This window comes from Arvicanthis niloticus, chromosome 22, assembly GCF_011762505.2.
Source record: "Arvicanthis niloticus isolate mArvNil1 chromosome 22, mArvNil1.pat.X, whole genome shotgun sequence".
NCBI lineage: Eukaryota > Metazoa > Chordata > Mammalia > Rodentia > Muridae > Arvicanthis > Arvicanthis niloticus.
The window spans coordinates 33,306,649-33,322,286 of NC_133429.1; the positions used below are offsets into that span (position 1 = coordinate 33,306,649).

The following is a 15,638-nucleotide window of genomic DNA, read 5'->3' on the forward strand; positions in this document are numbered from 1 at the left end:
GCTATCAGAACTCATTATAAATGGTTGTAAGGTACCATGTGGTTGTAGGCAGTTGAATTAAGGAAGGACCTCTAGAAGAGACCCTGACATGCTCTTCATCACTGAGCCATCTTTCCAGTCCCTGATGTATGACTTTTTTTTTCAAATACAAGTTTTAGGCTGGTGCCAAGGACTGAAAATACCTGCATGAAAACAGTAGTTTAAAAGAGAAGAGAGTAAAGATAGTGAGCCCAGAAACGGATCATAGTCATGTAATCCCAGCACTTGAAGGTTGAGGCCAGCCTCTGGGCTACACGGTGAACTCCAGTTTAGAAGGTCAGGGAAGTCTCTAAAGAAAGGAGAGGCAAAGTGAGCATTAGAGATTTGGTAATAAATGATCTTTGTGTGAGTAGTGAAAAAATTAGAAGAATGGGTACCACTTTTCCATGCATTAGAAGGAAGTTCGAAGAAAGCAGTTTTCTCATTTAAGATACCTTTACTCTTTAAACTGTGACAACGAAGAGTAAATAACCTTGAAGACTTCTCGTTGCAAGAGTCTGTTGTCACCTGTTGTGCTTTGTGTATAGTCTGTTGCTTCCAAAATGCATGTTGGAATGCGGTCATGTGTGTAAGAGAGATGATGGGACATCTAAGAGACTGTTAGAAGTGATTACTATCTTCCTTAGGAAGGCAGATTTATTCCCCTCCATGGCTGGTCGCACAGCTGTCCTCCCCACTCCTCTCTGTGCATGCCCACCTGCCCTTACTACCACTGGGGATGCGGCTTTCTACTGTTACCACACTTGGTTACCTGACCTTGGACTTCCCTAATTAACTTTTCTTTAATGATCAGTTGCATGCAACATGCAACAAAATTGTTATATACCAACATGCACTAAAGGTAATATAATATCCAGTAGCTATGGAGCCTGGTTCTTTGACCACCAGATCTTCTGGATCATCTGATGGGCTTGTTCATTATGGTCTTCACCAGTCTTCCAGATACGGAATAACAGTATTTAAAGGCACAGAGATGATTCAGGTCGGGATATGTGGCCTGCCAAAAATGCTTCTTTAACATGCGTAAAGCCTGTTTAATAAACATGCCATAGTGATACAGGCCTGTAATCCTCAACTCTAGGATGATGGAAGCAGGAATATCAGGAATTAAAGATCACCATCAGTGACAGGAGACCCTGTCTCAAAAAACATTTGAATAACAAATATCTACCTATATCCATATCCATATCCATATCTATGATTACAAAACTTGTTTAAATATATCTTATAATTCAACCCGTTTTTAAAATTATTCTAACATGTTAGAATAATTCTAATAAAGGTTATGCTATCTTTTAAAATTATCACCAAAGGGAAAAAAAAACAAAACAGGGTCTCTTGTATTCCAGGCTATGAACTCCTGATACTCCTGTTCGGACTCCTGAACATGTGAATGAGGATTACAGGTATGGATCACATTTTACTGAGGTTGTGATAGTCATATGGGAAAGTCACTTTCAAAGATGACTTATTTTATTTGTTTTTGAGATGGTCTCACTCTGATTCTCAGGCTAACCCTGAACTAAAGCAATTAGCCTCACTAATGTTACCACATTTAACATGAAGACCAATTAAGGCCAGTTTCGTGTCAGTGCTGGTTATAAAGTAGTATCCTTGAAGCCACGAGAAGGTGAGTTTGTGTGTCTGATAGAGAGGAAGGAGGAGGTGAGGGGGAGGAAGGGAAGGATGAAGAGGGGTGAAAAGAATATGAACTTTAGCTATTTTCTGATTTTAACCCATTTTTTTTTTAGTTTTACTACACATGTGTGCACAAGCACATGCATACGTGCACTTATTTAAAATTTAATTTAAAATTTTGAAACAGGGTACCAGGCTACAGGATCCGCCTACCTATGCCTCCTGAGTGCTGGAATTAGAGGTGCAGTATTATGACCACCAGGTTTTACTAATTTTTTTCAAGGAAAAAAAGTTTTTTTTTTTTTTTTTTTTTTTTATATTTATTTATTTCATAAAAATTAGTACACTGTAGCTGTCTTCAGACACACTAGAAGAGGGCATCAGATCCCATTACAGATGGTTGTGAGCCACCATGTGGTTGCTGGGAATTGAACTCAGGACCTCTGGAAGAGCAGTCAGTGCTCTTAACTGCTGAGTCATCTCTCCAGCCCCAACACAATTGTTATATACCAGCATGCACGAAGGGTAAAATCCAGTAGCGATGGAGACTGGTCTTTTGGCTACCAGACTGTCTGAAATGGTGTTAAGAGCTCTAGTTGGTCTTCCTCTTTTTCTGTGAACACAGGAAATGCATGCACATGTTTGTATGTGAACACAGGAAATGCATGCACATGTTTGTATGTGAACACAGGAAATGCATGCACATGTTTGTATGTGAGTATTTTAGAAGTGGAACTAGAGCTGTGTTATAATGGTAGGTTTTCAGTTTTCCCACTAATCAGTCTTGTTAGGAAGTCTTCATATTGAGTTTTGTTTTAAAGCATTAGCTCAGTATTAAAGAGTCTTAGGGTCTGGCCTCCTGCCCAATGGTTTGGGCAGATGATGTGGTCACTCAGTGCTTGGTTCCTTCGTCTGTAAAATAATACGGTATCGAAGGGCTGATTTGAAGTTTCCTAACAGCTCTGAAATGCTATTGAGGAATGATAGGGTTTTAAAGGGCAGGCAGCTTGTTGCATTATATATAGAAAGTGATTATCTCAGTCCAGCTATGAACACTTAAAGGGATGAGCACTTGGCAAGTTAAAAATGATGTCAGAGAGGGGTAGGGGGCAGAGTGGATGTCAGAAACCAGATTCAAAACCACCATTTCTTGTTTCCTAGTGTAACCAGTAGGTGGGTCTGCTACTTTTAAGATAACAATGACCTAAAACTGGAAACAATAACTTCCCTGAAGCTTGTGGTGGTTGTATTTGTGTGTGTGTCACTTGGGGCAGGGAACATTATTTTGGTTAGTATCTCATTTAGCCTAGGCTGTTCTTGAATTCTTAATCCTCCTGCCTCTGTCTCCTAGATGTTGGGATTATAGCCATGGATTCTATGTCAGGCTTGAATATATTTTTAATTGAAAATTTAAGTAACATTTTTGGGGGTGTTGAGAATGTTGCTTTGGTTTGAGAATTAGGTCATCATCTTATAGTGAGTGCCTTGGAAAAGCTGGGTGGGGCTGAGGCATTAGAGCCATTGATAGAAAGCCAGGGTGTGCCTTTCTATTCTGCCTTCTGCCTGAACATTATTTGGCACTCTTGCTTGGGAAAGGCAATCTTAGCTTTAAGAATTACTGGATGAAGGTATTGTTTTTGAATTACCGTTTCTAGTTTATTATTATTAATTATATGCTTATTAAAACATACCTTTGGGGCTGAGGGTGGGGTACATCCTTATAGTCTTAGCATTTGGGGGCCTTGTTTTGGCAGGAGGATCAGGAGTTTAAGTTCACGCTCAGCTGTGTAAGGAGGTTGCGGTCAGCCTGCACTATGTGAGACTGTCTCAGACACTGAAGCAAACAGAAGGGAGACTGTGGATGTCTGCCTTTTGTGGTCTAAATTGTTGACTCTTTTCCTTGTAGTTTTTTCATTTTTGTCTGCTCTTAGGTTTTTATCTTTGTCTTTAGTTTTCCCTGTACAGTTATATGTGTGTGTGCATACGTGTGCACACATAAGTGCACGTGTGGAAATCAGAGGATACCTTGCAGGAGTTGGTTTTCTTCTTCTACCATGTGAGTCCTGGGTTAGGATTGGGAGCAAATACCTTTATCCACTGAGCCATCTCACAGGCCCAGTTAGTTTTGTGTTTTCTTCCTTGTCCATATACTCTTTGCCCTCTATCTCCCATGCTATACATCATTTGTTGTTTTCTCTGCTTTTTTGTTAGTTTGTTTTGGTGTAGAGCTAGAACACAAAGCCTTATGGAGGCCAGGCAAGCACTCCACCTGCTGAGCTTTACATCTTCAGCCTTTGTTCACTTTATCAATTAGGGTTTTACACCACAGCCAAGGAGGCAACTCTTATTGTCAAGGACAACATTTAATTGGGGCTGGCTTACAGGTTCAGAGGTTCAGTCCATTATCATCAAGGCGGGGATATGGCAGCATTCAGGCAGGCATGGTGCAGGGGGAGCTGAGAGTTTACATCTTCATCTGAACTCCTTTTCAGACATCCAGGCTGGGCTCTTAAAGCCCACACCCACAGAGAGACACATACTCCAACAAGGCCTTACCTCCAGAAAGTTTTACTCCCTGGTCTAAGCATATACAAACCATCACATATACTTTATTCTTAATTTGAATTTAGCACCCCTCCCCCATACAGTTTTCTGTGTGGAAAATGATAACTGAAGAAACTAATGCCTATAGGAGGGGCTTATGCAAGGAGAGCTTTAATTTAAACTTCCTTTTCCACAAGCCAGTCAAGGTTCTAGCATGGAAGGGGAAGGGGTGTGTGAGCTTGCATCTTTAACCAAGTAGCTGCGGACACTTGATAGGTTCTAGGAGAGGGAGAGTCAGTTTTCTTTAAGGCTGGGACCCTGGTAAGTACATTATACGTCAGCCGATAGTCTCACACCTATTAGTATACAGGGGACACAAACTGGACAGGGCGGGTCACTCAGGCTTGGGAGGTTGGAGAAAGGTGAAAGGTTAAGAGGAGCAAAATACATTGTATGGGATTCTCAGAGAATTAATAGATTAAAAAGGTTTTCTTTAAAAAAATATATTCCTTTTTTGAATACTCCTGGCTGTTGAGTAGTATGTTTCTTCCTTTAAAAAAAAATTTATTTTTAGTAAAATGTTCTGCATGTGTGTATGCTTGCATAACAGAAGAGAGCACTAGATTTCATCATAGATAGCTGCTGGGAATTGAACTCAGGACCTCTAGAAGAGCAGTGAGTTCTCTCCAGCCCTGAGTACATATTTCTAAGATGAATACAAAATATATTTCCTACCCTAAACAAGAAATTGGGAGTATTTTTCTCTTTGTCTCATTTATAGCTGCTTTTGGCATTTCTTTTAAGAGTTTTTCTTAATTCCCTTTTAAGTTGTTAAACTCATCCTCAAAATTTGAGGTATGTTAATAGATGTTCCATGTAGATTTCCCAACTCTAACTCTAACCCGTAATAAAGCCTTAAAGAGGATTGCAGTGTATGGCCTCCCATCCTATATTAATCATTCTTGAAGGCATTGGTTTAAAAATTTCCTAAGCCTTGAAAGAAAATTTTGAAATAGGCCCAAACTAATAAGAATAGCAGGGCCCTGTGATTCCTTTTCCCTAACATAAATAATTAAAAATGCCTGTCAGCAAGTTTGTTAGGCCAGGGCCCAGTTAATTAGTTACAGAGGATGTGGAGTTACAAGACAAAGGCCTGTTGAATCATCCAAGAAACTGGCTGGCCATGAAAGATAAAAAGTATGCAAGGACATCCTTAAAAGAACAGAGATATGTCCAAATGAGTAATGGGCCATCTGGTGTTCTTCCACCCTTTCCCCTTTTGGGCCTGCACAGCCTGCTGATGTTCAAAAATGTAAAGCAACCAATCTTGTGTACCCGTGTGAAAATCTCCCACTTCCCCCACCCCTTGCCTATAAAAGCCCTAATCCTTTGAGCCTCGGGGTCAGCTCCTCTGTCTCCTGAGTGAGATACATGCTGACCCATAGCTTTGATATTAAACTGCCTCATGTGTTTGCATCAAGCTGGTCTCTTGTGAGTCCTTGGGTGCCGCCGTCCTGAGACTTGAGTAGGGATCTCCCTTTGGGGCTCTTACAGCCTCATTTAAGAAATACTGTCCATAGCAGTATTAACCTCTGTTTTTAAATTTTAAAATTTATATTATTGATTTATTTTGTGTGTCTGGGTGTGGTGTATGCATAGGACAATTGTCTCAGAGGACAATTTGAATAGTTGGTTCTTTAATTCTACTACCATGTGGGTACCAGGGATTGAAGTCAGGTCATCAAACCAAGCAGCAGGTAGGTACCTTTACTTGCTGAGCCGTCTCACTTGGCAACAGTAGCCCCTTGAAATCTCAGCAGCAAATACCTTCAAAGACTGGGATTTTGCTTACATAGTATAACTTGCTAAACTTAAAGAAGTAATTTATATTTCTGAAGAGTGATAAATTCTTTAAAAAGTGTTTTATACTTTAGAATTCTATCATGGAAAACATAAAGGAGAAATCATGTATGATTCTGTACAATATCACACACAATGTGTGTGTGTAAATATCTAGTCCAGGAGGGAGAAAGCCACATTCGTTAAGGCTTCTCCCTGTTCTCTACACTCCCCAAGTCTGGTGACTGGTTGTGGCTGTTAGAGACAGATCTGATAAAACCTTTGTTTTCTACAGTTCCATATTAATTTAACAGTTTATCATCTAAAGCAGTGTGGGCAGGAACTCAAGCAGGGCAGGAACCTGGAGGCAGGAGCTGGTGCAGAGGCCATGGAGGGGTGCTGCTTACTGGCTTGCTCCCCATGGCTTGCTCAGCCTGCTTTCTAATAGGAACAACCAGTCACCACCCACAGTGGTCTGGGCCCTGTCCCATCAATCACTAATTAAGAATTAGTGGTGTGTGAGCATTCTCATCTTCTGAAGGCATCTTCTCAGTTGAGGTTCCTCCTCTCAGATGGCTTTAGCTTGTGTCAAGTTGACATAAAACCAGCCAGGCAGAGACTTAATCCTGTAGTTTTGCTTCCTGCAGTAGCTTGCCTGCTTTGTTTGAAGGTCAACATTATTGATCTTTCAAGTTTCATTTCTCTCTCACTATGTGTCTCATTTTCTCATCACACATTATTCTTAGGCTGAGAATGAAATGGCTCAAAATTTTAAAAATTTTAGGTATTTTAGCTTTCGAAAGGACACTTTCTAATAAAATGTAGAAAAGAATTACTGTTGTACATACGGAATCCCAATAAAAATCTGTTAGTTTGAATATTATAAGAAGAGCAATTCTGTATTCTTTCATCAGTTTTACATTTGAACATGACCATGACTAAGAAGTAATCATTAAAATGAAATAATAAAAAATTCTTCAAAATGAAAGTTGTTTTTTTTTTTTTTTTTTTTTTTTTTTTTTTTTTTTTTTTTTTTTTTAAAAACACCTGTAATCCCAGCTCTTGGGTTGCCAAGGCAGGTGGATCTTGAAAAAGCCAGGCCGACTTGAGCTACATGACCAGTTTAAAGCCAGTGTGAGATGCATATCAGTACTGTCTCAGAAATCTTCATACATACACTTACACACAAAGAATTATGACGTTGTTCATATTAGGTTTCTTGAAGTACATTGTAAGTCATGAGATCATTGCTTTCTTTAGTTTTTAATTTTTACTTATTTATAAACAGGGTCGGTAGCATAGGTTGTCCTTGAGTTTTCTCTGTAAGAAAAGGAATCTGTGGCCTTAAATTCTTGATCTTTTGCCTCAATGCTGGGATTACAGGCATGTGACACCATGCCTGAAAAGTTTTCTGGGGGAGAGTTTTTATATCTTGATTTCCAAATGAACTGAATTGAGATTTTGAAAAACTGTAAAGGCTTTCAAAGTTCCTGTAGCACACGGTGACAGATGTACAGCAGGTCCATATGCTGTGGGTCTATTATTATAGTTAAATCATTATTTTTGCTTTAGAGAAGGGGTATGGCTGAGTTCCAAGAGCAAACTGGCGAATATGGATATTCACATTGTTTTCAACAGGAAGAGCTCCCTCTCAGTTGACTCTGTGTCTCATACATAACATTCCATCTCCTAGATGAAGAAGCTACAATTCTGGATGTTACTGTGAAATTTAAATGGGTATTTGCATCAGATGAAAAGACACTCTGATTTTTTCTCCCATATATGGACTTGATGCCATAGGCACAGTAATTCTGCCATCTCCTCATGACTATACTTTCCGCCTCTGTGCTTCTGCACAGTGCCAGTCCCTCCACCTGCCTGACCCTCCACCTGCCTGACCCTCCACCTGCCTGACCCTCCACCTGCCTGACCCTCCACCTGCCAGCCTCTCCACCTTCCGGACCCTCCAACTGCCAGTCCCTCCACCTGCCTGACCCTCTGCCTGCCAGTCCCTCCACCTGCCTGACCCTCCAACTGCCAGTCCCTCCACCTGCCTGACCCTCTGCCTGCCAGTCCCTCCACCTGCCTGACCCTCCAACTGCCAGTCCCTCCACCTGCCTGACCCTCTGCCTGCCAGTCCCTCCACCTGCCTGACCCTCTGCCTGCCAGTCCCTCCACCTGCCGTATACTCCCTTCTCTTTTTCTTCTTTCAAAACTTGTGTCCAAAATTATTTCCACTAGAAAACCTTCATCAATTCCTCTATGTAACTCTCACTGTCCTTGCTTTATCTTAATACAGACATGAGATATATGCTGTGGGTTCTGTTGCTGTGAGTTGCTAGCACCCATGCAGTCTTAAGATTAACTGCCCCATCCAGTTGTCACAGCTGCTCTGTGATTTCTATGTCACAGACAGGGCAACAGAACACGTGGACTTTCTCATTTACCACATCATTTCTTAAGACATACTCTTAGGTTTAGCTGCGCTAGAATTTTAATATTCCCTATCATTTTAAAAGTGAGTGTGTATGTGCATTGATACAGGATCTCACTGTGTTGCCCAGGCTGGCCTTAGTTCACTGTGTAACACAGTCATAGGCTGGCCTCAAAGTCATGATGATCCTCCTGTCTCAGCCTTCCAAGTGCTGGACTTAGAAGTATGTACAGGGTACTCAGCAGCATTGCTTGGGATAGTAGAGCCTTGCCTTTCTCTCTCTTTCTCTGTAATCGTTCATATGTTAAAGCACTACTTAACCCTCCAAACTACTTTGTTTAGGTATGGTGTGCATGACATTTAAAAAAAAAGTACCTATTTAAAATAACAGCTTCGGTTTCGTAGTTGGAGACACCCATAAAACCAGCACCGCAATGCAGACAGTCTTTCCAGTAGCCCTTTAAAATTCATGCATGCCTCTTCATCCCTCTTCTTGCCCACTTTTTTTTTTGCCCAAAAAATTGAGTTTTTAAAAAAAAAAAACTCAATTCTTCTATTGACTTAAAAATTATTCCTTGAGATTTATTTATCTTTATTTTATACATATGGATGTTTTGTCTGCATGTATGTCTGTGTACCACATGCATCTAGTACTCTAGAGCAGGGAGGCCAGAAGAGGGTGTTGAGTTCTTTGGAACTGGAGTTACAGATAGTTGTAAGCCACCATGTGGTTGCTGGGAACAGGGCCTAGGTCTTCTGAAAGAGCAGTCAGTGTTCCTAACTGCATCTTCTCAGTGCTTTCCTTGCTCATTGACTTAAGAATTTATATAAAACTTATTTATTTTTTCTGAGACATGTTCGTGTAGAGTAGTCTGATGCCAAACTCCTAGGAAACTGAGGATGACTTTGAACTTCTGGCTCCTTCCTTACTCTCCTAAGTGTTGGAATTCTAGGTGTCACCCCTGGTGATGGGGCTTTATGCACTTTACACACACTTGCAAATACTCTGCCATCTCCATTTCTACAACTATGATTTTGAACAAGAGTTTACATTTATTTATTTATTTATTTATTTATTTAATGTACATGAATACATTGTAGCTGTCTTCAGAGGCATCAGACCCCATTGTAGATGGTTGTGAGCCACCATGTGGGTGCTGGGGCAGTCAGTGCTCTTAATCTCTGAGCCATCTCTCCAGCCCAAGAGTTTAATTGTTATGATGTCTGGCATATGAAGTTCAGATACTCTCTCCTCATAGTTTATATTTTTGGTCTCCTGAGAAGTGTTTTTTGTTTTTGGGTTTTTTTTTAAACTAGTTCTCCAGCAGACTTATGCTAGCTGGTGCTGGGGTGTAAGTGCTGCTGGTGTTAAGGAAGAGGCAGAGAGAACTTTGAGTGGGTCCATAGGGCTCAGTCAGTGGTTGGTGTTCTGGGCTGTCATTGGTTTGAGAAGTAACAATAGCTTATAAAGGTGTGGCTTGCTGTGATTTCAAATATTATATGTACAAGTGGTTTGTCTACAATGTCTGTGCATTTCTATAGTGTCCATAGAAGTCAGTAGAGGGCATCAGATTCCCTGGAACCAGAGTTAGAGATATTTGGGAGCCACCTGGTATGTGGTGGAAATCAAATCCAGGTCCTCAAGAAGAATAGCCAGTGTTGTAATTTTTTGTTTTTCGTATTTTGAGATAGTCACACTGGCTGGCCCTGATTAGCCTGGAACTTGCTGTGTAGACGAGGCTGGCTCTGTACTAGAAGGGATCCCCTGTCTCTGCCTCTCATATGCTGGATTAGAGTCATATGTTGGCACATCTGACTAGCTTGCTAATTTTAAAAAGTTTGGTGGTTTGGGGCTAAAGTAACTCAAGCCTTATATCAGAAACAGGATTTAAATGTGAAATTTGGGACTTGGGGTATAGCTCAATGGTGGAAACCTTCCTGTCATAGACCTTTCTCCCAGAAGAGGGGATGCTTGGGCAAAGTTTGAACAACAGTCAGGCATTAGGAAAATGAAGAATGGAGCAGGCTCTTTCAGCATCTGCTGAGGGACAGGAGCTGAGCCCTGGGAGTGGTTTATAGCAGCAGGTCCTAGAGAACAAGTACAAGTCTAGGCCATTGAGAGATGTAGTGGGAAGACTGCTGAGGGAGACATTTATAAAATTTTGAGGAACAAAGGGCAAGATAGGACTTATGGTCCTGAAAAATAATAGACAGCACAAAACTGAAGACACCAGAGATCCTGGCCTCTTCAAAGAGCACTAGTAGAAGTGGAAGGATCACAAGGTAGGCCACGGAGAGTGCAGGTGAGGAAACAGAGCTCTATTGTGGGAAAGCTGCATGGTGGGTTAAGGTGAGCCCTTCAGGAGAGAGTTGCAGAAGGCAGTTGAGTAGGCTAGGGACAGGACTGGGAATAATCAGCCTGTGATGGCAGCGGAAGCTATGGATGTCTAGAGTGACAGGAAGGAGAGGAGGAGACACAGGGAAGCCTCATTAGAGCTGTTCAGTACACACTAGAGAAATAAGAAAAACCTACAAGACCATTTATTACAACAGGGGAATAGGAAGAATGAATGTTAAAGGCTTTATTTAACACTGAACTCAGAATTCCACCAGGGTTTGAGATGATAATGAAAGTCTGTCTCTGTTAATTTCATGGTTTAAAAACAAAACAGAACAACAACAACAACAACAACAACAACAACAAAAAACCAAAAACCCAACAACTCATCTTTTAAAACATTCAGTGGAAGAGCTAGAGAGATGGCTGAGCAGCTTAGAGCACTTGTTGATCTTGCAAAGGACTCACTTTCAGTTCCAAGCACCTGCATGGTGGCTAAGAGCTGCCTGTCTGCGGGGACTTAGTGTTCTCTCCTGGCTTCTATGGGTACCAGTCCACACATGTGGTATACAGATACACATTCACACACATAAAATAAAAACAAATTAAAAAAAAAAAACATTTAAGGGGCCTGGAGAGATGGCTTAGTGGTTAAGAGCATTGACTGCTCTTCCAAAGGTCCTGAGTTCAATTCCCAGCAACCACATGGTGGCTCACAACCATCTGTAATGGGATCTGATGCCCTCTTCTGGTGTGTCTGAAGACAGCTGAAGCATACTTATGTATATAAAATAAAATTATTCTATAGAAAAAGCATTTAGCACATTTTATATTACCTATTCTTGTTTCCTGCATAACCATTTTACTGTTTTCAGTTGTAGCCTTTTGGGGACTGGAAAAATGGCTCAGCAGTTAAGAGGTGCAGATTCTTCTTGCAGAGGGTGTGGATTCCATTGTGAGCACCAATGTCAGTGGAAGTAAAGTCGAAGTCTGTGAAGACTGTGAGGTCTTCTGTTTAACAACTTAGTTGCTGTTTAAAGTGATCATACTTGGGGCTGGAGAGATAGTTTATCAGTTAAGAACACTTGCTGCTCTTCTAGAGGAGCAGCGTTTTGTTCCCAACAGTCATGTTGGGTGACTCACAGTCTAGTGTAATTCCAGCTCTAGGGGATCAAATGTCCCTTTCTCCTCCCTCCAGGTATCTGCATTCCAAGAATGTGTGTGTGTGCGCGCGCGCGCGCACACACACACACACACACACACACACACACAACCTGCACTCAAAGTACACACACATACACATGCATACACATCACACATGAGAGAGAATATTAAAAAATAAAACTAAATCTAAAGTAATGATACTTCAAAAGTGGTTCATACGGATTAATTCATAGCAACTAATATGAGAATCCTAGGGCCAGCCTGGGGCGTCAGCAGACAGACATCCAAGCAGCTGCCTCAGGTGCCACCTCAGTAGATAAATGTATGATGGAGAAATGGGAAAGATGGAGTATGTGGTGGAGAGATGGGAGAGAAAGCCAGGCTGACAGGTCCATATGTTGTGGAGAAAGGTAGAACTTGAGGCTTGATGGTGAGGAACAAGCAGATAGGAGGAAGCCATTGTGAGGCTCTGGCCTGAGCCAAGTCTGGATCTGCTACAGCTGGAGTCTGTGTCCATGGCTGTGGCCAGAGGTAACCACTGTCTTAGTTAGGGTTTCCATTGCTGTGAAGAGACACCATGACCAAAGCAACTCTTATAGGGACAACATTTAATTGGGCTGGCTTATAGGTTCAGAGGTTCAGTCCATTATCATCAAGAAGGGAGCATGGCAGTGCCCAGGCAGACATGGTGCCAGAGGAGCTGAGAGTTCCACATCTTGTTCCGAAGGCAACCAGGAGAGGATTGTCTTCCAGGTAGCTTAGAGAAGGGTCTCAAAGCTCTCACCCACAGTGACACATTTCCTCCAACAAGGACACACCTACTCCAACATGGCCATTTCCCCCAACCAAGCGTATTCTAACCACACAACCACTAAAGGCCAAGTGGATGGATGTCTGGTCTGAGTTGCCACTGGAGACCCTGTGGATATATGAGGCTGTGCTGCCTTGGCTGCTGATGGGACAGGGGCATGTCTGGATCTGTGGTCCTAGTGCACCTTGGGTGCACTTTATTAATGTCCTAGGCTCATGTTACCACCAAAAGCCATGCAGATGTCCCTGGTCTGGATTGCTGCCTGAGGCACTGTGCTGCCCCTATCCCTTGCTGGTTACCACGCTCAGAGGAACTGTCTCTACCTCTTGCCTGGGCAGCACAGTAGAGCTGACCCTGGAGAAGTGGAAGCACTGGTGAGCTGGCTCTACCCTTCATCTACTGTGGGGTGAGGTGGGGTGGGTGAGAGATGCCCCTTCTCCCCCCTGTATGCAGCAGGTGGGTGAGCTGGCCCTATGGTCATGAGAGCAGGAGAGCTGGCTCCACCCCTCACTGGCTGCACGACTTGGAGAGTGGGCTCTGTACCTTACCTGGGCAGCACAGTGGAGCTGGCCCTGGTGGTGAATGCACAGATGAGCCTGCTCTGAGGACAGCTACTGAATTGGGTTAGCTAGAAGGACAGTGCTGGAGAGCTTGCCCTAGTGATACCAGTGCAGGAGAACTGGCAGGCTGACCAACTCACCTACCTCCCAGACCCAGATCTGGGGCTTTGAATGTCCCACCCCAACATCTACTGGATTTACAATCTGCTGGAGCATGTGAAGGAGGCAGTCCTAAAGACTCAGCACTGCAGGATCTCCATGACACAGGGCAACAACAGGGTATCCGAGAGGAGTGCTCTTGAGGATCCAGTATTGATAGTGCAGCAGAAGCCAGAGGCCAGGGACCACACCAGTGACTCACTGAAGTGAACAAATGTATGGACAAAAGGGTATATAGTGTGACACACTGTGACACTACAGCTTCCATAGCAAGTTTGGATTTTAATTCTCATTTTCTTTTCTTGTGGGGAGGTTGCAAGGGTGGAGGAGGATGGACACAAAGGGACAGGGACATGAGTGGGTTTGAACTTCATGTTGTGAAACTCAACAGTGAATCAATACAAAGGGGTTTTTTGTTGTTGTTTTGTTTTTAAAGAATGTTGCTAAGTTTCCATATGTCATTGTCCTAGTTAGGGTTTCTGTTGTTGTAATGAGATACCATCACCAAAGCAAATAGTGGAGAAAATAGTTTATTTCCCTTACAGATATAGTAAATGGCTGATAATCAAAAGTAATGAGGGCAGAAACTCAGAGCAGGAACCTGGAGACAGGAGCTGATGCAGAGGCCATGGAGGGGTGCAGCTTACTGGCTTGCTCCCCATGGCTTGCTCAGTTTGCCTTCTTACAGAACCCAGGATCACCAGGTCAGGGATGGCAGTACCCACAATGGGCTGGGTCCTGCCCCATTAATCACTAATTAAGAAAACACCTTACAGCTGGATCTTAGAGAAGAATTTTCTCAACTGAGGTTTCCTCTTCTCTGATGACTCTAGTGTGTGTCACATGACAGGAAAGTACCCTGCCACTGAGATACAGATGACTGAATGGTTCTGTTTTCTGCTTGGGTTTTAAGAAGGGGCTTCCTGTGTAGTTCTTGCTTGCCTGGAACTCAAAGAGAACTGCCAGCCTCTGTCTCCTCAGTGCTGGGATTAAAGGTGTGTACTACCATGGCCTGCATTCCTCCTGTTTGTTACTCATTCTCTTTTAAAAAAAAAGAAAAAGAAAAAACATCTGTTCAGAATGAACTCTGGTCCTCTGTTCCCATTTGAATTTACATACCATTTATAAAACCAGGTTTAGTTTAAAAAAAAAGTCTGCTGGCTGGTTGGTTGCAGTTTTGAGTATATAAATTAATTTGAAGACAAGTAACAACTTTTAATACATTTAATTTGATTTTTAATTATGTATGTGTTTCTGTGTGTGTCTGTATATGGATATGTCCTGATAAGTGTAGGTGCCCAGGGAGACCAGTGGAGTCAGATTCCCCTGGAGCTGGAGAAACAGGTTGTTGAGAACCCCTACCCTACATGGGCCCTTTGAACTCATTTGGAGCATCTGTAACAGCAGTGTGTGCTTTTTACTGCCAAGCCATCTCTCTAGCCTGAGAATTAACACTTAAAAGTATCAAGGCCAGGAACATGGTATATTCTTATTTGTTTTGTTTTTCTTTATTTCTTTTGTGACATTTTGCAGCTTTGTATGCATTGTAGAAGTCTTTTCTATTTATATTGAGTTTATTTTCTAAGTATGTGATATATATTCAATTACAAATTTAATCATTTTCTCAAAGTTGCTGATTTCTCACTATCAATACTCAAAAGTCCATTAATAAAGTCTTTATAACTAATTATGTTAACTGTACTGTGTTAACCTTTATCTCAGTTACAAACAGCTCAGAGGACAGCTTAAAAGGGAATGTTTGTTTGGTTCGTAGTTTCAGTCCATTATCAGCTCACTGGATTGCTTTGGGCCTCAGACGTATGATGGAGAGAGCACATGAGGAAACTGGAGTGTTGTTCACAGTCAGCCATCGAGCACACAGAGTGACAGGAAGTGGCCTAGGCCAAAAGAAGCCCTTCAAAGACGTCTTGACCTGCTTCCTCCCTAGGTTCTGTCCTTCACAGTTTCAGTATTTTTTGTTGTTGTTGTTTAAAATTAACAGTTCCGTGACATTTACTACATTCCTGATGCTTTACCATCTTTTTTTCTTTTTTTTTTTTTATTGGATATTATATTTACATTTCAGATTTTATCCCCTTACCCCATTCCCCC

General features: G+C 42.0%; 1 protein-coding gene across 4 annotated transcripts in view; it reads left to right on the forward strand.

The window, feature by feature from the left end:
• The window catches only part of Osbpl8 (oxysterol binding protein like 8), a 141,238-nt gene that overhangs the window by 15,764 nt on the left and 109,836 nt on the right, over positions 1–15,638 (forward strand). The window contains exon 2 of one of the 4 annotated variants that reach the window (XM_076920196.1): positions 1,389–1,445. The exons of the other annotated variants lie outside the window; for them this stretch is intronic. The gene's annotated coding sequence lies outside the window, so the exon portion shown is untranslated. The remainder of the gene's footprint in view (positions 1–1,388; positions 1,446–15,638) is intronic. 4 annotated transcript variants of the gene reach the window in all.